At 33.0% G+C, this 24,393-nt stretch overlaps 1 protein-coding gene across 1 annotated transcript in view; it reads left to right on the top strand.

Annotated features, from left to right (window-relative positions):
* Positions 1-254: 254 nt before the first annotated feature.
* The window catches only part of whd (carnitine O-palmitoyltransferase whd), a 128,643-nt gene continuing 104,504 nt past the window's right edge, over positions 255-24,393 (top strand). The window contains exon 1 of the mRNA XM_085820083.1: positions 255-371. The gene's annotated coding sequence lies outside the window, so the exon portion shown is untranslated. The remainder of the gene's footprint in view (positions 372-24,393) is intronic.

Here is a 24,393-nt window from a genome sequence, read left to right as displayed (position 1 = left end):
TACTGGACGTTTGTTGAGAGAAGGCAACGTCAAGTTAGTTAATTTAGTTACTAGGATAATTAATATTTGTATTAAATTTGGATATTGCTTATTTCATTGTAATTTTGTTATATATAATACATTTTATTAAAGTATTTTTTGTTATATGTAATACATTTTTTAAAAATAATTTTGTTATATGTAATACATTTTTTAAAAATATTTTTTGTTATATATAATAATTAAAAAAAAATTTTTTTTTTTTATGAAGTTGTTCTGCCGAATAAAATTCTGCGCAGTTTTGAAATTTAACGTTTGGTGTTCCCTTCGGGCATTTTTCCGGTACGTTTAAAAGCCAAACGAAGGAAGCTCCTGGTTAATGATATAAAATGGTAGGTGATTTTTTAAAATAATCATTTAATCTCTTGTCTCCTTTAAGCTATGTAATAAATTATTTTATCTTCCTTTAGTTCATTAATTATTTTGAGATTCAAATAAAAGCTTATTGAATGAAAATTTTTTAGTTATTCGTTCATTTTAACAGCAAAAAAATCTTTAGTCTTTAGGGGGCTTTCTAAAATTTGGGATTAACATTGTGCTACCAGGCCGTTTTTTAATTTGGCAAATTTTGGTTTTTTAATTTGGCTGTTCGATGTGGCTTAAGATCTCTGATTTATCTATCAAATTAGTATAATAGCAAATGCTTAGCAAATTGAGCGCATTCAAAACAACGAATGCACTTGCTTTTTTAATTATGTACACCTTGCTAAAACAAAACAAAAATAATGGGGGGGGGGGGTGTTCCGTATCTTCCGTTTTACAGGGACAATTGACGAAACATAACCTGCGTTTTTCATACCTCGAAAGCGCGATTTAGGACATATATTAGATTTAAACATAGCATTTGTTCTGTAATAGGTATTCTGACACAAAATCGACTTTTTCGGAAATGACATACCTATGTTGTTCCATTTTTCGATTCTACGACTCATATTATGCCAAAATGCCAAGTTCTGTAAAATTCGCATTTTTAAAAATTAGCTCTCAAATTTTAGCTTTGCAGTGTTAGTTGGATTTGGTATATATATTTATTAATATCTCTTTTTTTAATTAAACTTACTTCATCCGTTTCTTCACATTTCCAAATTTAAGGTCAATCCAAATAAAATTCGCAGATATTTTCTGATTTAACTAATTAATCTTTATTTTTTTAGAAATTTTATAAATTTTTCAAAAAAATTGAACTATAAAATATAAAAATTTTACCTTCACCTTAAAGTAGTTGCATTTCTAGGCACACCAGCAAAAATTAGTATTTTATTCAAAATTTCCAAACATGTACGTGAATTTTTGCATTGGCGAGTTTTGAAATTTGGCATATTTGTAATAAGCGATATTAACGCCAAATATGGTTTACGAAATTTGTTAAAATTATTTGAAACAATGAACCAAGCGTCTTTGTTCCCTCTTGTGCACAGTGAAAGGGAAAGGAAACTAGGTTACCGTAAATTAAGAATTTCGCTAAGGGAATTGTTCTTGGCGCAAATTGAAAAAAGTGTGCAAATGTAAAATTTTTAATTTCTCGGTTATATTTCACACCATAATTTACAAAATTTAATATTATGTCTAAATATTAAATTTTTATTAATCTGAGTTGAAATATGGAAAAAAATCGGTATGTCATTTCAGGAAAAGTTCGATTTTGTGCTAAAATACCTATGTAAGAATAATCCTATATATAAAGCTAATGTATATGCTAAGTCGCTCTTTCGAGACATGAAAAACGCAAGTTAAATTTCTTATATCGGCTCAGTAGAAAAGGAAATTTAAAACTGTCCTTTATTTCCTTTTTTCCCCATAGTGTTCATCTTAAATTAATTTCATGTATTAATGTTTTCGCTAAATGTATTTAAATTTCAATAATGATGCATATGTTTGTAAAATTTACGTTATTGATAATTTTTATGAGCATATGCAGTATATTGGTATTAACCGAAGATTTATTTAATTCCTGTTTTCTCAATTGAAATATGCAATTAAATATTCATTTTTTACATTTAAAATATCTTAAACTTAGTTATTGAAAACCATTAAAACAATAGAACAAATAAATCAGAATTTAAAAGCGACTGAAGAAAATAATGACAGACGACACCGTCTGGAGCTTCAGTTACAAAACCGTCAACATGGGTATGACGTCATCAGTTTCTCTTCACCGTCGAAGCTGTATTTGCTTTGTTTGAATTAAATAAATTTTATGAAAAGTAACCTTTGACCTTAGTTTAAAATTTAACGGCTGCTAATATTAAAATGTTTCAGCGCTTTCCAAAAGAGAATCATTGATAAAGATTAGCGATTTCATCGCTTCTATTCTAATCATGATCAAAGAGCAGAATTTCTTGTGACGTTTTCCTGCAGCCGTGCTTTTTTCTTCGATCCGAAGTCTCGTGATGCAACTGGCTGGAGGTGCGCCTGCCTAATCTGATGAATGGTTTTCACATTTGGGCGAATGCCAAAATACCGCCTCTCAACATATACTTGTTGAGACTTATATACTTACTACAATTACTTCCAATTACTTAGCGGTTGCATCCGTTTAATTTTAGATGGAATTATGTCAGCGCAGAAAACCTTTCTCTTCGCCCTAGTAAACAAGTTTTTATGGACTGTTTCCCATGTTCATGAATTCTTAATTTGTGTAAAACCGTATAATGTTGCATATTAAAAGAAAGGCGGCTAATTGCACAGGTATTTCCCGCCTTAATAGGTTTTTCGCCACTTCCCTTTACGAAAGCCTTTTACTTCAGCCTCTTTTCTGATATACAAAATAATTTTTAAAAAAAATCGCTTTAAATAAATGTAAAAATTTAAGTTCTGGTCTACGTTTCATACAAAGAATGAAGAAAAACATAAACTTGTAGAATATGTAGATTTGAAGTTGTTTTAATAATTTAGTAAAGCCTTGATGAAGATCCAACAAATCGAGGCAAACTGTCGTATTTCAAGCCTTGCTGGTAGGCTAGAGCCGACAAGAACCTCGAGTTTTGACACCTGGGCGAGCACACATAGAAATAATCCACGCAGTGACCTGAAAGATGCGTAGCCCAGACGGTATAGTGGTTAGGGGAGCCTCGAAAGGCCCGGGTTCAAATCCCAGAGAAGATATGGATGTTTGTAAATGTATACTGTCGGTACGGCATGGCAGCACTCTAAATATGCAGCTACCCGAGAGGGGTTGGAGACGCCAGGATCCCCCCCCCCTCCGGGGTGCTCTCCCTCAAAATTGGGAGTGGAAAATAAAAGTCCAACCTCTCTTCGGAGTAGGCAATCATTGTTCCATGTAATATGGACACGACAATAACAACAACAACCTGAAGGATGCAAACGACGATGAGGTAACAATGAATTATATTTACCCCCTTCTTCTTAATATCTCCACTACCGAAGCTGCCGTGGGCCCATCAGCGGCCGAGCAGTAAGATCTCAGAACACTGGTATTTACGACCTGATTCGATTCCAGACGAACGAGCTGGCCACATGGGCGCTTTAGTAGTTTTCCCCATGTCTAGCATTTATACGAGCCAGTTTCACTTTAAAAGCCCTCCACGAAGGCACTCCTTCCCTTTGCTATAATCAACTAAATCAAATCAAACCGAATCTCCGGTAACTCTGTTCAAAGTATCATCGTTTTTACTAACACCTCTAAGCTTACCAGTGTGCTTCCTTTCTTCTTAGTTTTGGAAAACGAAACTGCTCTGTGCACTCATTTAAATGCCGATGTAGTGACTGCTTATGAACTAAGAAAATATTATTAAGTTGAGGCCGCATTTTAATTCAGCTTTAAATTTGTTATTTATTTCAAAAAGTTCAGTTTAAACCCAACTGGGAGTTAGCCGAAAAGGGCCATTTGTCTCGAAACAGCGTTTCGTGTCCAAATTTTCAAATTGTTGTTCCCAAATATTATCGCCCTGCATTATATAAAGACACTAAATAATGAAGAATCTACATGAATGTATGTATGTTTCTCGTATTGTGAAAAAACAACGGTACCTAGAGTTATCAAATTCTGAGTAACATAGGCTTTCACCTGGAAGTCCGAATTTGGAATTTCGAGTTTGTTTTATTGTCTATTTTATATTTCGTAAAACTTTAACAAATGTTTGACTAAAAAACTCAACGATCAAAGCGAGCAGTAGCGAAAGGCTGTGTTGAATAAAATCTCCAGCGCTCGAGAGTTTTTGTCGAAAATTCAAAAGATACGGTGTTTTTAAACATTTTTAGCACAATGTGGCGTTAATCCAAATGCTCTTGAAACATATATGCGTCTGTAAATGGGAAAAAAAAAAAAAAAAAAAAAAAAAAGCTTTTTTGTGCGTAATAGAAAACCTGAATGCTTTCAGAATTTATTTTATTTTATTTTTCACTGGCTAATAAATTTGCTGCTTTATATTTCAAATACTGATGCGGCGATAATATTACTTAAAAAACAAATTACAGCTCTGCTTCGTCTTAAAGTTCAAAGCAGCACTGAGCTTTGCTTTATGAACATTAGCGAACGCATGCGAAACAATCCCCTTAATGTGCTAAACCATTAAGTATTTTCTATATGTCGTATAGAACTTTTTTTTCCCTTAAGTCCAAAGGGGCTTTGTCCCTTGAAGAGCTATTATTTTCGTTTTGCGATTTTGCGTTGGTTCACTATAAATGTCCGTTTCACATTTCAAACTGTTGCCACGAAATGTTAGAGTCCTGCATATATTTGAGCAAATTAAATAATTAAAAATCTGCATAAATGTATGTATATTTCTCGCATTGTGATAAAACAACGGTACCTAGAGCCAACGAAAATTGAAATTTGGAATTTGTTTTATTATCGATTTCATATTTTGTAAAACTCTAAGGAATTTTTGTTTAAGAAACTCAACGATTTCAAAGCGAGCAATGGCAACACTGTACACACACACACACACACACACACAAAAAAAAAAAAAAAAAAATATCTCTAGCGCGCGAGACTGTGTATTGCGACATTGCTGTTGAACTGAATTTTAGGGTTTAAGTGCAAAGAATGTGATATTTAATAAATAAAGGTCAGACAAAATGTTGAAAAAACGCCCCTTTAGAGGTAATTTAAAATCTGAATCCTTTCAGATTTTCTTTTCTTATTTATTCATTTTTATTTTTATTTTTTTAAGCTATAGTAGAATCCGACTTCGCTTCCGGAATCGGGTGACTCCAAATCCGCTCCTCTTCATCATACATTTTTTCAGCGGTTTTAAGATAAAAGAAATTTCAGCTTGTGAACCTTAGTTTAAAAACACACATACGAATTCCAAATGAAAGGTTGCAATAACGAAGTTGGACGAACATGTTCATACGTTCTCACCGGGATTGAAATCCGCATTCAAGCATCAATGGTCAGCGTCTTCTTCATTTAACCGTTGGTAGGCTATGAAATGAAAAAAATCTAATGCGGACACCACATGACTTCCTTGTACGGAATATTGAATTAAACGCACTTTTTGCTGCATTTTATTTAAACTTATTCCCTCGAATTTTATTAGAGATATTTTTCTCATTCAATTAATTCGGTTCTCTTTTCGCGTCAATACATAAAAACTTCAAAATACCTTCATTAAAAATTGAAAAATATAGAAAAACATAAAACACCAAATATAGTTAAAACAATTAAAAAAAGAATTTTTACAATTAAAAATAGAGTTTCTGCGCAAAAGGAAGCAATTCGGACAGCAGTCAAGACGCCAGATTTTTCAATGCGAAAAACTGAAAATTTACTTTTGGTCCTACTCAGCAGAGAGACACTGAAGATGCAGAAACTGACTTAATTCACTATTCTGCTAAGTTTCAAATGTAAACAAATATGGTGGCTATGGTAAAAATAAAAATTAGGCATAGCCGCATTTAAACAACTTTTAAATTTTTTGATAGTTCTACAAGTATTTCATGCAGATTAACTAAAGGCATAAAAACCTTAACCGGAAGATAAGAACAACATAATTCGATCATTTTTAAAGGAAAAAAAAAAAAAAAAAATGCTCATATATAATAATGATAAAATACTGAGCTAACCGAGTGGATATATACACCCACTCCGTTACTCAGCTTACTACTATATGCCGCAGCAATCCTGTATACAAAATTTCAACGTTCTGAGACTACTCGTTTTTGAGTTATGCGAGATACATACATAAATACGTATTCAAGCACAGACGCCACGAAAAAATCTCTTCTGAATCCACTTAAAATCAGGTTTATATTTCGTTTGGGGGAAAAAGAGTCCTTTATTCTGTTCTCACGTACAGATGTTACGCAAAAACACTGTTGAATTGCATTCGATAGCGGTCAGAATGGATATTTTCGTTGAAATATGACACCCGGAATTTTTCATGATTACAATACTTCCTTTATTTCGTACAAAGAAGTGGAAAACGCATTGTCAAATCGGCAATATTTTGAAACTAGCTTTCATATATGAACTAATATGAGAATATATATGAGACTAATGAAAAACGAACGTTTAACCGAGAGTGCATTAAATCGTGGTTAGACCGTGTACGTCATTTTTACATTTTTGTGTTATGTATACGTATTTACGAAAAAAATCTAAATTCAAGAACGTAGTTCAATATTTGCTTTATCAAAAAACTAAACAAAAAACTTACTTTAATTGTGAAATATCACTCCGCTTAAGGCTACCTTTTCAGCTTGTTTTGATTGCCTACAAAGAACTGTATATTGGAGAGGGGGGGGGCTTATATTGCTGTTATATAAATCCATATAACAGCAATATAAATTCAAAAAATTAAGTGTTTTTGTCGTACATGTGTCATATAAAAACTAGATCTAGGTCATCAACGTTGTTAATGCGTTATTTAGTATGGCAATGTAGACGTAGGCTGTCTGCCTTAAGGTCATCACTGTCAGCTACTCAAACTTGCAGAATTTGAAGCATTAATTTTATAAAGTAATTTATCCAGAGGGCATCACTTCTACCGGTATTCTCCCAACAGCAAAAAGGAAGTTTCATTCTGTGTCTTATGTCTTATTTGAGGTTACGAAATAGACGACATCATTAATAAGTGGTTTCATCGTAACCTTCGTTTCACACACAAGTGAAAGTAACACTGCTTTCATTTAAAAGCTACTTTTCCTATCCTGCAGCATTTTTACCTGTTTCTGTACCTCAATCCAAATTACATTATTTTTCACTGTCACCAAACCAATTTTAGCAGCCACAACACTACATTCGTTCTACTAGGTAATTGTGTCCGAAGACTTCTTGTACACAGTCTTAACAAATAGATAATTAATACTCAAATTTTACACGAAAAATATTTCTTTTATCCAAAAACACTTCACAGATGCAATATTTTCACGCAATGGAAACGCTTCTATGATGTAAGAATCATCCCTTGTTCAAGTATTCTGCTCGCAGTTTTTTATTAAAAATTTGAATTTTATATTTATATTTATTAATCCAAAGGAGCAATTTGATCAGAAGGACTATTCATTTCGTTTTGGAATTTTGCGTTGAAATATCGATTCACTTTTCAAATTGTTGCCAACAAATATTAGAGCCCTGTATTATATTGAAAGAAATTAAATAATGAAAAATCTGCATAAATTCATGTATGTTTCTCGCATTGTGATAAAACAACGGTACCTAGAACCATCGAAATTTGAATAACGTAATCTTCCATGAATATGGCCATGTAGAAGCCCTAATTTGAATTTGAAATTAGTTTTATTATCTGTTTCATATTTTGTAACACTTCAACGAATTTTTGCTTAACAAACTAAACGATTTCAAAGCGAGCAACACTGTACCCCCCCCCCAAAAAAAAAATTATCTATAGCGCGCGAGACTCTGAATGGGAAATTCTAAAGCTATTATCATTTTAAAGTTATTTTGCAATATTGCTGTTGAACTGAATTTTATGATTTAAGTGCGACGAACATGGTATTTCATAAATACAGGTAACACATAAAATGTTAAAAAGTATAAAATCTTAACACATTAATCTTAATAACAATTACCTTAATTGTTAAACATTGTTGTCTTCGCACCTACGCCATATACAATTCAACAGCAACATAGCAGCATATGGTTAGAATTTCCGATGCAGTGTTTAGTGCTGGCATACATTTTAATATTTTTTGTTCAGTCTTTTCTCAGTTCATTATACCAATGTTCTGCTTTCTCACTAAGATGGCTTACTAACGTCCCCCTCCTTTTTTTTTTTTTTTTTTTTTTCTGTCTCTATATTATTAACGTTTTGTGTGTTAGCTTTATTTATTAAATATCACGTCCTTCACACATACGCCACATAAAATTCAATTCAATAGCAAAATCACAAAATATTTAAAAACAGCATATCTTTAGAATTTCCGACAGACATTGTCGCGCTGGAGATAAAAATATTTTATTCCGTACAGTGTTACCACTGCTTGCTTTCAAATCGTTGAGCTTATTAATTAAAAATTCATTGCAAAAATTACAAAGATTTACAAAATATGAAATAAATAATAATTATTATAATATATATATATATGTGTGTGTGCGTGTAACGTCATTCTATGAAAATACTGAATATTTTATTTAGATCACGAATTAAATGCATTTTATTATTTAAATGAATTGGATTCAAAAATAAGAAACGAGTATCTTACGAACATCATCTATTGCTTTTAAATACTTAATTTCTTAATCCACGATAGACAGATTTAGTTTGAAAGATAAATATCTTACATTTTGCCAAATGGAAATAGACTCGAATTAAAAATGAAATGAAGCATTTATAGTGATTCGACGCAAAATCTCATTTCGAGACCAACAGTCCTTTTAGGCTGATAATGAATGAATGATATCAATATAAACAGAAATGATATTTATACAGTATTGCTTTCACTTGCTAAAACTGGAAAGCGAGCAAGGTGCACCAGATGACTTAAGATGGTAGCAATGGTGGTGGTCGAACTGAGGCGTTGGAGATGAGATAGTGGGCGAGATACAAGATCTACAATGAAAGAGGGAAAGGACAAAGACATAGGTATTTTATTGTTATTTATCTATAAGATCTCTGTGTTTGGAGTCTTCAATGGCTGTCTGACTAAATGATGAAAATGGAAATCTATTGTGCTCTTTCTGTTGCAAAAGATTTGAAATAAGATAGTAGTTTGGATGAAATAAGATAGTAGTTTGACTGACATGTTTTTCCTACTATAATTGTTACCTTAAAATAGGAACTTTCAGATTATTTTCCGCCTCCCGACTTGTCTTGTAGCTATGGGAATGACAGCTGCAGCAAACAATTTGAGACGTATAATTTTTTGAGAAGTGTAATTCATTTTTGTTTAGCGTGATTATTTTTGCGAAGTGTAATTCATTTTTGTTTAGCGTGTTTCGCTTCATGATAATCGCGCAAGGCTGACTTGAAATACAAAATCAAGTGAGGTGGAGAAAATAATGAGCTCTGGGAGGATGACGACATAAGTTACGATAGCAAAGGGAAGAGCTGGCAACACCCTTGAAGTGCCTATTTTACAGTAACAGACTACAGTTACCATTTTACTGTAACAGAAGGAAAACAAAACATCTCACAAAAACTGCCTTAAAATCGTATGCTATATAAGTTACCATACGCTTCTTCAATAAATGCGTCAAAGAAAGCTGAATCATTTCATTTTCGCTTTCTACCTTTTTTCGTAAAAGCAAAAATACTCTTCGTTAAGCGAGCATTTTCACAAAGCTGGGAATACCTATAATTGAATTCTTCAGCAAAAGAAAATCGCGAAGAACAAAAACTTTGAAGGATTAAAATGCAAGAGTATAAAGTGCAATTTTGTTTGTTTACATTGTTAGCAAATTGACACGCTAGTAACGTAAAAAGACTCTTTAGGAGAGTTTTGTTTTCATTTTGTTTAACAGTCTCTGCTTTGTAGATTTGTTGAAATCTGGCATAGAAAGAAAGCAAAGAGAAAAAAAGGTTTCCTAAACAAACTCTCCTTAATTAGAACGTAAATAACAGAAAGCAAGTTTAGAAATTTCGTTTCATTAAACGAAATAAGTTAAATATTCTTAAACCTTCTAAGATGAGAATTTTTAAAATGATCTTTCTTGTAGGGAATAAGTGTGAAAGTGTTATAAAAAAAAAGAATCCAAGATGACAAAAAAAAAAAAAAAAAAAAAAAAAAAAAAAAAACATGAACCGAACTATGTGAAGTTTTCTTATTTTTTGTAAGATGAGAAATATTAAAACAGTCTTTCTTGTAAGGAACAAGTGTGAATGTGTTAAAAAAAGTGTGAAAAAATAAAGTTAAAAAAAAAAAAGATTTTTGAAAGCTTTCAGATTTTATATTACGTCCAAAGGGGCGTTTTTTTTACCGTTTTCTGTGTTATCTTTATTTGTTAAATATAATGTTCTTCGCACTTAAACTACAAAATTCAATTCAACAGTAATGTCGCAAAATATTTTTTTAAATGAGCATATATATCTTTAGAATTTGCGATACACAGTTTGGCGCGCTGGAGATAAAAATGTCTTTTCTTTCCGTATAGTGTTGCCATTTCTCGCTTTGAAATCGTTGAGTTGTCTAATCAAAATTCTTCAATGTCTGCCAAAATATGAAATAGATAATAAAACAAATTCCAGATTAGGGCTTCCAGATGCTCATATTCGGTGAAGGATTACGTTATTCAAAATATGATGGTTCTAGGTACCGTTGTTTTATCACAATGCGAGAAACATACATACATTTATGCAGATTCTTCATTATTTAAATATAATACAGGGCTGCAATATTTGGTGGCAACAGTTTGAAAAGTGAACCGAATTTTATAATGAACCAACGCAAAATGCCAAACGAAATTAATAGTCACCCATTGTTCTAGTTGAGGGAGGCTCGTAGAAAGTTGTGAATATGGGAAATGAATGTTTGGCGAATAATTAAGCATTTTACGTTCTAAAATGAATATTTCATTTAGATATATACCGTGACAACAAATTCAAGACACTGTTTGAAGTTAGACGGATTTACTAAATGCTTCTTAAAGGTCTGTGATCTAAAATCTGAAAACGTGATTGATAACGCTTTTGTGAAATGAGATTTTTTGCGATAAGGCTTCAACAAGGATGTGATAAAAATCGCTTCATTGAATTAGTCAAATTTATAAGTTATTCCCTAGATACATAACAAATTAAAGAAGACCCCTTCCCCCCCAAAAAAATGTGGAAAATCTGTCCGTTACCGGAAAACAAAAACAACTTATCATATTATAATTTTAAATCTCATTTATTTAGGCACAAACGTTCTCCATTTTTGCAGCTTTTGACCTGTGTAACATGAATTCAAGGGAATTTCTCATAGAAAATTTTTCAACAGCATACCTCTTCTATCGACAGATTATCCTCGCAATGAGAAATTTGGGAAAAAAAGGAATACAACTTTTTTTCCATTATGATTATTGGTATTATTACTCTTGATATTTTACGCAAGTTTTTTTAAAAAACGAACTATTGAAATACCAATATCTAATCAGAAACAAAACGTAGATAGCGAAGACAGGATTTGAGATGAAACTGTCACATACTTCATCGCTTTTTAGATAACATATTTGCAGGACACTGCTTCCCCGTCTTCCCATGTTTTTACGAATTTCTTCGCAATTTGTCGCATAGTTGTATACTTCATTTGGATTTCTTTTCTAATCGAAAGGAAATAAATAAGTGAACAAAAACAGCTTGCATTCCAAACCACTTTAAATGATTGATTTTAATCTATTCATTTAAAGGGGATTTTTACCATAAAATTAATAAATAAAAACTGAGGATGTAGAAACCTTTAAGCTTTTTAAAGACAGCAACCATGAAAAATTAACTTGTTACGCCCTTGTTACGAATCGAAGCTTCCAGTCGCTAGCTGAACATGGTAACAACTAACACCACGAGAGTACGTACGGGTGATGCGACAATTCCTTAAATTTTCCGCCACTTACAAGAGCGACTGAAAGGCACTAGACCCAGTCGACCAAATCCAGATGTGATCTAATTGTCATTCACCACAATTTTAATTCGATCGCCACTCTAGAAATTAGTTCCGCCCATTCGAAATTATGGTTAGTGACTCTGACTACCTTATTCTAATGGGCCCGCTTTCAAACCTTGGAGAAGGCATGAATGTTTGTAAGTGTATAGTGCTTGTGCGGCAAGGAACACTCTAAATATACGGCTTGTTGAGTGGTCGATGGTACTTAAAGAGGGATGGGAGAGAGATTCTCGAACAGCCTTCCGAAGCGTATTCTCCATGAAAACTGGGACAAAGCATAACTAATGCGTGCGATTACGCAAGTATACAAATGGAGAGGGAACTGATGCCCAACCCCACTTATATGTCCACCAATGTAGTTCGTGTCCACCACCACGAACTACAGGTTTACCGGATACTAAATGGACGGGCTAATGCGATAATTTCTTCTATCTTCGGTATTTAAAGAGTGATTGGTGAGAAACATAAAACTCAATCAACCAAATCTTTAGATGGTAAGAGTTACCATCCATTATATTTTTTTTTAGTTCGGTCGCCATTGTAAAAACCCACTGAGCATTTTGAACTAGAAAACACGAAAAGAATTGACGGCAGTCCCACAGAAGAGAAAATTATGGTAACATAGCTGACAGTCATCCTAACATTAATTGAGATACGCTTCGCATATTTTGTGGAGTAAACAATCATAAATCAGGAAAAAGAATAGCAGATAATATGAAACAATTCAAAAGAAAAAGGGATAGTAAAATTTTGCCAGTTTTCTTACCAGGAAATAAATAGAAAAAAATTCAAAAAAAAAATTGCTTTGATTTTTAGTTTTCATAAGAGCAAAACTATGCGGAATTTTTCTGCGTTTACATTTTTTCGGACATAAATTTCTTGATATTATTTGAGAATTGTGTAATAAACAATTTTCGCAAATGGCGCCATAGATCCCTTAAAATTGCAGTAGACACTTTCGTTTTTCTGAACTCGGTGCTACGGAAAAAAGAAAAATGTCCATAAGTTTAAAAATTTGCAAAATTTATTACTTTGAGCTAAAAAAAAATGAAAGAAAGTTTTTAGGACTAATGCGACAGTTCGTTAAAATGAGCAGTTCCTAAAAACGCATATTTATCATCGAGCATCGATTTTTATTCGCAAAGGAAAAAAAAAAATTCTGATGTGGACAAGATGACTTCCTTTACGGTCTATGAAATTATACACATTTCTGGCTGCACTTAATTTAAACTTCTTTCTTAGAATTATTCTAACTTAATCAACCGGTTCCTCAATGCACAAGTTGAAAATGACATGAAAAACTGCAAATTTTGGTATTAAATATTCCGGTCAATTTTTGTCGCACGGCAGTCAAACTTCTTATATTTTTATTTTTACTTCAATATACGAAGTATATTATATAGGAAGTACTGCAAACGAGAGAAAATTTCGAGTATCATATTTCAACGAAAATATCCATTTTGACAGCTCTCGAATCCATCTAAACGATGTTTTTGCGTGATATCTGTATGTACACACAGAATAAAAGTCCTTTTTTTCCAAAACGGTTTAGAAAATGGATTTTAAACGGATTCAGAAGAGATATTTTCGTGACGTCTGTCCTTACGTATATATGTACGTATCTCTCATAACTCAAAAACGAGTTGTCTCAGAACGTTGAAATTTTGGATATGGGACTGTTATAACATGTAGTTGTCCACCTCCCTTTCTGGTTGCTATTGGCCGAACCAAACGTACACAGAAATATATATCCATTCTGTTACTCGGCTTTGTGAGCTCAGTTTTTTTATTTTTATAGGGTGGTAAGTTGTGTATTTTTTTCTTTAAACGTGACTGAATTATGTTGTTCTTAAATTCCGATTAAGATTTTTAATGCCTATAGTTAATCTGCATGAAATAATTGTAGAAGTATCAAAAATTTAAAAGTTTAAGTGGCGCTTTAAGCCTAAAAAAAGTCATTTGTTTATATTTCAAGCTTAGGAGAATAGTGAAGTAATTCATCTTCTGCGTCTTCAGTGACTTTTTGCCGATTAGGACCAAAATTAAACTTTCCTTTTGTGCATCGAAAAATTAGCCTCTTTGCCCGCTGGCGGAATTGCTTGTTTTTGCGTAGGAACTCTAATTGTAAATTTTTTAAAAAATTGTTTTAACTGTATTTGGTGTTTTATGTTTCTCTATGTTTTTCAATTTTTAATGAAGATGTTTTGAGTTATTATGTATTTTAGCTTTGCCGCGAAGTGAGAACTTAATTAATTGAGGGAAAAATATATTTCTAATGAAATTAGAGGAAATAAGTTTAAATGAAATGCAGCAAAAAATGTGTATAATTTAATAGGCCGTACAAGAAAATCGTGTGGTGTCCAGATCCAAGTTTTTCATGAATATTTTCGTCATTTAAAGGCACTTCAACCAACGATTTTGAAAATAAAGGCCGGGTAAGGATATTTAAAAAAGGTGGTAAAAGGGGTAGGTGTATATATATATATACTTTTAGTATTCCTGATTGCTGTAAAAAAGGGGGTGCACAAGTGGATGTTTTAGCAGTCCCGTATACAAAAGATCAACTTTCTACAGTTTTCAGCATTCTATAATACTTTCCTTTACTTGGTACACGGAAATAATTATTATGCTTTGCTTAAAATATGAACGATTTCTATGAGATAGGAAAAAGCTATAGAATAACAATCAAATTGCTTTTGAATGGGAGGATCTCGTTTAAAACGATTAACTGGGAAATTAAGCGTGCCGACAGACAATTTCTTAACTGTACATATTTGTTTCGCACTAAATTTCTATCTAAAGCACAATCTTGTATTTCACCTGGAAACAAGATTGTATGATATAAAAAAGGACGAATCAAATTATCAGTCTTTCAATTGTACTAGATTGCTATTATTCTGTCTGATGCGTATCTTCTAAAAGACAAAATAATCGAAACTGTTGTTCTTTTTCCCCTGCTGCTGAAGGTTCGACTGGACGTTTATGGAACCAGGTAATAGGTACTACCTTTTACCAGTTTGATCCGCTTGCATTTTGGCCTAGTTGGGCAACCAACTACACCGCCATTACGACAGAGAAGAGTATAATTTTAAACGTTCTTTCATGGAGCTTTTCTTGTTTGTTCTTTCTAACGTGTACTTGCTTACTCAAGCGCGTAAGAGAAAGTTTCTATTGCGGAATTTTTTGTGCTACTCAAGTAGATATGATATAATGCTAAGGTAGTGGATAATTTATTGTTAGCTAAGAGCACAGTGTTGTAAGTAAAAAAAGCTGCTCCCGATAATTAGGAAGGCATTCATTGATTAAAGAATTCACCTCTTTCATGATTAGCAGTTGTGCAGTATCAGAATTAAACAAGTAAGCTCATTATATCAACGAAATTACTATTAATTAAGGTAGTGGATGTCAACTAAATTCCAAACAGAGAAAAACTAGTATTTTATACTTCACCTATTAATAAAATGGTAGACAGCAGCCATTTCGTAATAAAAATTACGAAAACAAACATTTTAGCAATTTTTAAGGCCCAATTTCATTTAATGGCTTTATTTTTATTTATTTATTTATGCCTTAATGAATTTAATGTTAAATAAAAGGAAAGAAAATATTTTTCTAAATTTAAAACAGGAATCATTTAAATGTGAACTTGTTAGTTGAAAGGGGCTTTGTCCCTGAAAAACTATTGTTTTTGGGATTTTGCGTCGGAACCCTAAAAATGGCGTATCACTTTTCAAATCGTTGCCACCAAATACTATCACCCTGTATTATATCTGAAGAAATTAAATAATGAAGAATCTGCATAAATGTATGTATGTTTCTCGCATTGTGATAAACAACGGTCCTAGAGCCATCCAATTTTCAATGACGTAATTCTACTGCGGATATGGACATCTGAAAGCCCAAATTTAAAATTTGAAATTTTTTATTATCCATTTCCTATTTTGTAAAACTTTAACGAATTTTTGATTAACAAACTCAACGATTTAAAAGAGAGCAATGGCAATACTCTAAAAAAAAAAAAAAAAAAAAAAAAATCTCGAGCGCGCGAAACTATGTATCGGAAAAGATATTCTAAAGATATGCTCATTTTAAAATTACTTTGCGACATTGCCGTTGAACTGAATTTTATGGTTTAAGTACAAAGAACATGATATTTAATAAATAAAGGTAACACGTGAAAGGCTATAAAAACGCCCTTTAGACGTAATTTAAAATCTGAAGCCTTTCAGATTTTTAAAAATTTTTATTATTTTTATTTTTATAGAGCACACATATTAAAATCTCAAGTCTTGGATTTTTTACCAGAGACGTGTGGGAAACTGAAAATAGTATGCAATTCGCACTATAAAAAAAAAAAAACCGAACCATTTCTATGTGATCGACCTTGTCCTGGCATTTCTCAGTATTTTATCTCTAAGGAATGGAAAAAGCCTTAAATGTTGATAAGCGTGTACAGAATGAAAGATATGCCATGTGCTCTTGTAGTGTATTGTCAAAATATCCAGTTTGCGGTGGGAGAGTCTTGTTCGATTCCTTTTTTTGGGGGAGGTATAGTTGAGTTTTCTAGATTTACTTTTTCAAAAATTAAATGAATCTACAAGCTTTTGCCGACATTCACCAGATTTATTGAAAACAAGTAATATAATTTTTTTTCCCTTAAAGTCAGTTCCTACTTATAAGAATTTTCGCTACATAATGGGACATTACATCCGCTTCATTTAACTCTATAAAACTACGATTCTTTAATTTTATACATACATGAAAAATCTTTAGAACTCTGTCTTACTGTTGCCACTTATTTTTGTTAAATATTACAATCCAATTTACAACAGTCATGCACTATTATTTATAAGTTGTTATAAAATTAATTTTTACAGCACGTGAGAATTCGTAATAAAAGGTCATTATCTGTAAGTTTTAATATGTGAAATTTTAATATGTGAACTTTTAAATATGTGAAATTAAATTTTAATTATCTTTAATATGTGAAAAAACTGTATTAACATCAAGTGTCACTACACGTTTAAAAAATGTATTTGAACTTGAGTGGCTGAATAAAAAGTATTTTATTAACGATGGAACATTTGAACAAGATATAGGGAGAGTGTGAATTTAAAGTAGGAATTTAATGATAAAGAAAAAAAGAAAAGAAAAGAACCACAATAAAATCTTCTGCACAGCCTTGGTTGGGAATCATTAAGGAAAACAGACGCCCAGATGATTGAAAGAATGCACCCTCCGTTTTTATCTTTAAGATAGAATATTCAACAAATATCCTCCAGTGTGTCTTGATTGATATTAAGCCTACGAGACTGGTTGAGAAACCATAAATGAAAAATCCCGTTACAGAATGTTAGGCATAAGGAAACTGTTAAGGAAAGTTCTAAAATTTAGATGATTATGCAGTCTCTCACAAACATAATAGGCTTTAAGTATGGATGGCATAAGTAGCCGCTTAGGGTACTAATTTTCTAAAAACGTCATTTAAAACCTACGAAAGGTTATGTTCAAGGAACCATGATGTGTTGAGTTTAAGTATACTATACAAAGAATTTAAGGTATTCAAAGTCAGGTATAGATGAAGAGCATGACCAAAAATCTCAAAAGAATTTTTTATTAGACAATTTGTTTTAGCTCAATTTATTTAATTACAGATGTTAGATCTCCTTTTTAGAGTACTAGTTGAAAGCAAAAAGCTAAAATTCCGTACAGTTGAAAGAGGTTACTTAAAAGTTTAATCCCCACTATATAATGCGAGGGTTGCTTTTAGCATTTGAGTAGGTTATTGCCATTGTTATTATTTGCCCTTGAAATAAAAGTCGTTTAACACTGTTATGTAGGATAAAATTCCTCATTCTGTTGAGACCCAATTATGATTGATCTGTTTGGCTTCGTTTCAGGAAAAGGCAGAAAAGTGTACTTCTTCCGTTTGCTGAGAGTCTTGCCGAGAAAAAGCAATAAATTAAGTGTAATTCTGATTTCATACTTTCAAGAAAAAAACTTGGTCCTAACTATAAACGTATCATATATGCCATACTTATAGCATATAAAAAATTTGTAGAATAATTAGAATTAATATTTTTTAATTAGTCTGATAAACTACCGTTATCATATGTTGCACCACCCTCTCTTATTAACTGCGACATTTTTATTTACGTATAAAACGATAAAATTCTCATTAGTGCTACCCATGCTGGAAACCCAAACCCGGAACGAACTTCTACCATTCGGTAACTCAAACCACTCGACCACTGGCATGCCAGTCGGAGCTTAATTACTCCTCTCTCTATACTAGTTATGTGAATGGAAAATATACAGATGTTCCTATTATAAATTTAGGTTAGGTAACTAAATTACGAAGCACAGAAGCATAAAATGCTTTCCAAGGGGAATATCATATTTATTAATTATTTTATATTCATGATTTTTGATTGTGAGTTGTTTTCAAAGAGAAGTTTAACTTATATAAACAAATATTTAGTCTCGCTTCCAGTTCTTGTAATTCCGATAAGTAACAAAGATATTCTAACACTTCGAAAATAAAGTTTCAAAAATCTAAAAAATATTTAAAAAGCAAAATAATAATAATAAGATTAAAATAAAGCTAAATTTTATGTTGATACGCAGATTTCAGTTTAGAGCCTGAAATAATTTTGTGCTAAGCAGTTACGATAGGTCTAATTCAAAAATTAGATTTCCAGAAATTAAAATAACAGAATTTAAATTATGTTCCTCAAAATCTTGGTGTTACATGCAACTTTGCTAAGGTTTCTGCAAGTCAAAACCAAAATTTGAAACAATTTTTTAATACCAAAGAGATAGAAAAGCATCTAAAATAATTAATTAAATGATCATTTTTTGTATTTTGTTTTATTTACTTTGTTTTATTTATTTCTGTCGCCATTTTTTTACTTAAAACAGTAAGAATCTGATTAAGATTTCTTTCAGGTTTCTTAAAACATCTGATTTATGAGTTAAATTTATTACACTTCGTTCATAAATCTAAAACATCGTGCGGTCTAGGGTTCACGAAATATTATTCCACATCCAAAACAGTCTATAATTAAAAGGCAATGAAAATCAAGTTTCAAGGTTTATTCAAGTCTATTACTTATTCGTCACAAGCTGTTGCCAGATTAGCCGTTGCCAGATTCAAAATAAAAAACATGCATCGTTTACGCCCTCAACGCCCTCTGTGGGCGATTAAAATAGATTTCCAGACAAAACTTTTTACAAACTTATTATTAAACTAGACGTTACGTGGTCAGCCTTCGTCTGGCTTTTAAATGTACCGTAAAAATGCCTAAAGAGAACACCAAACATTAAATTAAAAACCTGCACAAAATTTTACTCTTCAGAACAACTATATTAAAATAAAATTCAATAAAAATGCATCACATATTAAAACATTGCAATGAAATAGGCAATATCCCTTAATGCAAATATTTTCCCGTTGCAAAATCTTACGAATTCCAATGGTATAAAGCAAGAACTCTATTTCCTAAAAACAATCATGCAAAACTTTTTATATAATTAAAATTATATGTTATTAAAACGTAATATAAAATATTTACAATGAAATAAGCAATAAATCTCGTATTTTTGAGAGAAAACAGTCAGCAGTCCAGTATCCAAAGTAATGAATGAAAAACTGTTGCCAAAACCACATTTCTAAAAGAATGAAACTATCATCAGAAAGCAAAGCTTTGTGGATGACATAATTCAAAATATACAAAGCCTCTTTAACATTAGCTAATAAAGAGAGAGAGAGGGGGGGAAATGGAAATTCTTCGCTTCGAAAAAATAGCTTCCAGGTGCACTGGCTCTTGTTTAGATACACCTAATGTCTATTAGTTTACGCGCAGCACGAACGAGAGAGACACAGGCAGACTCTTTCTTTTATTATATGGTAAAGATAATCATAACAAAGTTATTATGAAATAATCATTTTTTAACATTTACTTTTCTGTGGATTATAGGAATTCTTAAAAAGGTTATAGGTTATGTGTGCTCTAAGTCGATCACAGACTGAAGATTGGATAAAAAACATGAAATTTTGTATTTAAAGTGAGGTGTTCAAAATAGTTAAGCCAAATGATAGGGGGAAAATTTGCTGTGAAATTATTTCTTACTAATTTAACGCCACATTAAGTTATATGAGCATATTTAATAAAAGACGAGACTAAAATTTTCAAAGACGCAGCAGTTCACTTCTTCCGTTGCACTGTTGATGTACAAAGCTTGCAGCTAGTATTTTTTTCAAGTGGTATTACTCTTCTGCTTTGCGAAGACACGAAATCCACTTTCTAAATACAAGAATCTCTAGCATTTAATAAATAAATGTATTATATTATTTTCAGGTTAATTTTTTTAGTCCAATGGGGCTTTGCCCTTGAGGGACTATTGTTTTCGTTTTGTAATTTTGCGTAGAATTACTCTGAATGTCCGTTTCATTTTTCAAACTGTTGCCACCAAATATTATCGACCTGTATTATATTTGAAGAAATTATATAATGAAGAATCTGCATAAATTATGTATGTTTCTCGCATTATGATAAAAAAACGGTGCATAGAGCCATCAAATTTTAAATCACGTAATCCTACTGCGAATATAGGCATGTGGAAGCCCAAATTTGAAATTTGGAATTTGTTTTATTATCGATTTCATATTTTGTAAAACTTTAAAGAATTTTTTATTAACAAACTCGAGGATTTCAAAGCGAGCAATGGCAACGTTGTACAGAAAAAAAAAAAAAATTATCTCCAATGCGCAAGACCCTGTATCGGAAATTCTAAAGATATGCTTAATTTAAAATTATTTTGCGATATTGCTCTTGAACTGAATTTTATGGTTTAAGTGCGAAGAACTTGATATTAAATAAATAAAGGTAGAAGACAAAATGTTAAAAAAAGGCCCCTTTGGACGTAATTTAAAATCTGAAACCTTTCAGATCTTCTTTTCTTTTTTTTTCTCCCCCCCCCCTTTTTTTTAGAAGAATATGCATTTCCTTCTTTGCGTCAAATTTATTATGTAATCATATGTTTTGATACAAATTACTTTTCGAATTCTTATCAACCACTCTTCAAAATGCGCTAATCTTGAACTTTCTCCAAATCAAGGGCATTATCAACCACATGCCAGTGTGAAACCCAGTAAGCGAAAATAATAATAGCAAAATGGCTTAAGCGTCTTCTGTGATGAATAACATATTTTAAGAGATGTCAATCAAAATTTGAGAACCCTTTGCCTCACACGTGCTATTCTACTGCGCTCTGTAAAAAAGTTTTTTCTTTTTTGTTTTTCTTTTTGTTGTTATTACTTAATTCTTCTTAAGGGAGGCTTGTCACGAGTTCTGGAACAAGAACCTCGTTTAATAAATACAAACGCCGAGAGTTATGTTGTTTTTTGTCTTTTAACCCTTGTGGTTATGAGAAGAAGCCTGCTCAAATCTAATGCAAATCAATAAATTGAATAAATCTAAGAGACTCTTTGTAAGGATCCTAAGTTTTACTAACGTTTATTTTATTTTAAAACTGTAGTATCGCTTCTTATTTTCTACTTCCGGCCAGAATTAAATGCTTTAACTTGTTTATGCAAATTGTCTTGCTAACGCCAAGTACTTAAGTTGTGGTTTTTTGCCAAGAGAGAGAGAGAAGGAGTTTTAGGAAGCAAGCCGCTTGCCACTGTAGTTTTACGAGTTTTCACTCGGTTGCTGGTTGCCTTTAAGGCCAGAGGTTTAGCCCTTTTGATATTTGCAGACGTATCGTAGTTTTAGCAGCTCGGCGTACTACACACGTACCTTTTTTTAAATAAAGGCCAGTCTTAGTGCTTGGTATTCGTATACTAATTCAAAGTTAGCTTTTAGTTAGTAGTTTTTATATTCTTACGTTCAGACCACAAGTGGGTGGTCTCTGTATTCCGAAGTTCGGAAAGACCTGTAAAGTATTGAAAATAAAGGGTTTCGTATACCCTTCCTGCTTGTGCTGTCTACTTTACACCTTCTTGAACTTAGCTTGAGAAAGCTCCCTGTTCCTATTCAGGATCATTTATGTTTCCAAAGCGAATCAAGAGAAACACAAGTCCTGACATCCTTTCTTTGAACGAGAGTTATTTATTCTTTGTATAAAATAATTTTAAAATAGTGTTTTCATGACTTGATTGTTTAAGACGTGTAGCTTATATTTTACCTGCATTAGTTGAAATTTCCATTTTCTAGATCAATAAATATCAGATTAGAGGTAAAAATATAATTACTAGAGATAAAAATGTAATTATGTCGAAGCACATTTATCTGCACAATGAAGATTAATTAATTTAAGGTGATAGGATTTCTAATTTAAGAAAATGCTTTTATCTGATTCATCGGGAAATGTTATAAGGTATTTCTCCTGCCTTCTTGGCATGCCTTCGTGATCTGCACTCTGGACGCATATTCCAGAGGTCCGCGACTCGATTGCCGGCGAAGGCGTTGCACATTTTTCATCTTTATTATTTCCAAAAAAAATCTTAATGTCTCTACAGTGGCGCCCGAACTAAAAGGGTGTTGGATGAGGATTCTCCACACCCAAGATTTAACAATTGGGTAACCCTAAAACCCCCAGTCGCCCTTTAAAAGGGGGAGTATATAAGGTATTTCTCACGCCTTCTTGGCATGTCTTCATGGGGTGGTGGTCTGCATGCTGGGCGCTTATTCCAGAGGTCCATGCTTCGATTCCCGGCGAAGGCGTTGCACATTTTTCATCTTTCCTGTTTTCAAAAAAATCCTAATGTCTCTGCAATGTTTCGTTAAAAAAAATTCTGATTCGATCTCCGAATTTATAACAATTGTCCAGAGTTACCCATTGAAATAAGAAAGGACGTAAAGTTAAAAAAGGAGGGTAACATATTGTTACGAAATGTCAAGGCGCGGTGAGATGGCTTCCCCGCAAAGCAGTTTTAGGGTTGCCATAAAATGGCAAGGGAAGGCAGAGTTGCCATATTTGGCGAGCAATCTCTTATTTGGCGACAAAATTGCCGATATGCCATGGACTGATGGAGAACCTTCTGGAACGAATTCTTACCACTTTAACCCAGAATGTCCTAGAACACAAGCCGAAAGCTATATAAACCCTGCTGGTCCGCAGTCAGTGAGTGTGTGCCTCGTCTGGCGAGCTGATAGTCAGTCAGTATCGAGAGTGTGTCTCTCATCGAGAGTGAGTATGTCTCGTCTAGCGAGTCAATCCCTGCGGAGTCGATCGAGTTGACAGCCGGGCAACGAATGCCGAGTGGTTCGTCGAGTGCACCGAAGGAGTCTCTTAGTGCATCGTCGAGAGAGCGTGTTGAGCTCCAGGAACGACTGAACCGAAGAGTCGGGAGCCGTGCTCTGCGTGTCGTCGAGTGCATCGCGAGTTGTAGCGTGGAGAGTGTCGAGAGTACGTGAAGTTCCGAGAACGACCAAGGAGAGTCGAAGGCTGTACTCTGGTGCTTTGCAGTGAAGCTGTCTCCACCGTTGTTGCCTGACAGTGGGAAGGCTGTGGCGTATTTATTGTAGATCTTCGACGACTGTAAAAGTGTTTTGGAGCTATCCTGGCAATACTGACTAATAAAGTGTGTTTCGATACTTCATCAAGTGTCGTCGTTATTCATTCCAAATCTACGAACACCGGACGAACGTGAAGGAAGAAAATAACGTAACAACTGGTGTCAGAAAAAAAAAAAAAAAAAAAAAAAAAAAACGCAACAACTGGAGGGGGAAAAAAAAAAAAAAGTAACAATATTGGTGTATATATCAGCAGATGGAATGAGTGAAATCAGAACATGGATGCTTGTAGCCAGGTTGAGAAGTACAGCTCGATGATTGCAGATCAAACACAAATGAGTTGAGATAAGACACTCTGTATCTAGAGCTCTAGTGCAAATTTTCTTTTGCTAACAAGCTCAAAAAAGAGTCTTCTTCCAAATTTTCTCATGTACCCGTAGTCTTAGTAGACATAGAGTCACAGCATCTTGTATTTAAATTACGAATAAGGCATTTATCCGTAATTTAGTAAATACAAGGCATCGGCTTATTAGCTGCCACAACTCAACGATGAAGGCTAAAGGGTCTAAGACAGCGGTTCTCAACCTTTTCACTAACGTGTACCATCTAAACAAAAATTTAAAACCTTTAGTACCACCACTACAAAGTACTACTACCACCACCACGCTTGAACAAAGCTCAGATCGCATAAATTTACGAGTGTTAGAGAAAAACTCAATCAAGGTGTTGCGTCTCTTACGTACCACAGGTTGAGAACCCCTGGTCTAAGACTTTTGGCAGTCGCCGTTTTGCCGTCGCCCTTTCGCCGACAGGGCAATCCCTCGGCAGC

The sequence above is a fragment of the Stegodyphus dumicola genome, chromosome 7 (assembly GCF_044657685.1).
Source record: "Stegodyphus dumicola isolate Sdum_Otavi_A_Nest chromosome 7, ASM4465768v1".
Taxonomy (NCBI): Eukaryota; Metazoa; Arthropoda; class Arachnida; order Araneae; family Eresidae; genus Stegodyphus; species Stegodyphus dumicola.
The sequence above is the reverse complement of the archived record's forward strand: the minus strand, read 5'-3'. Positions and strand labels throughout refer to the sequence as shown.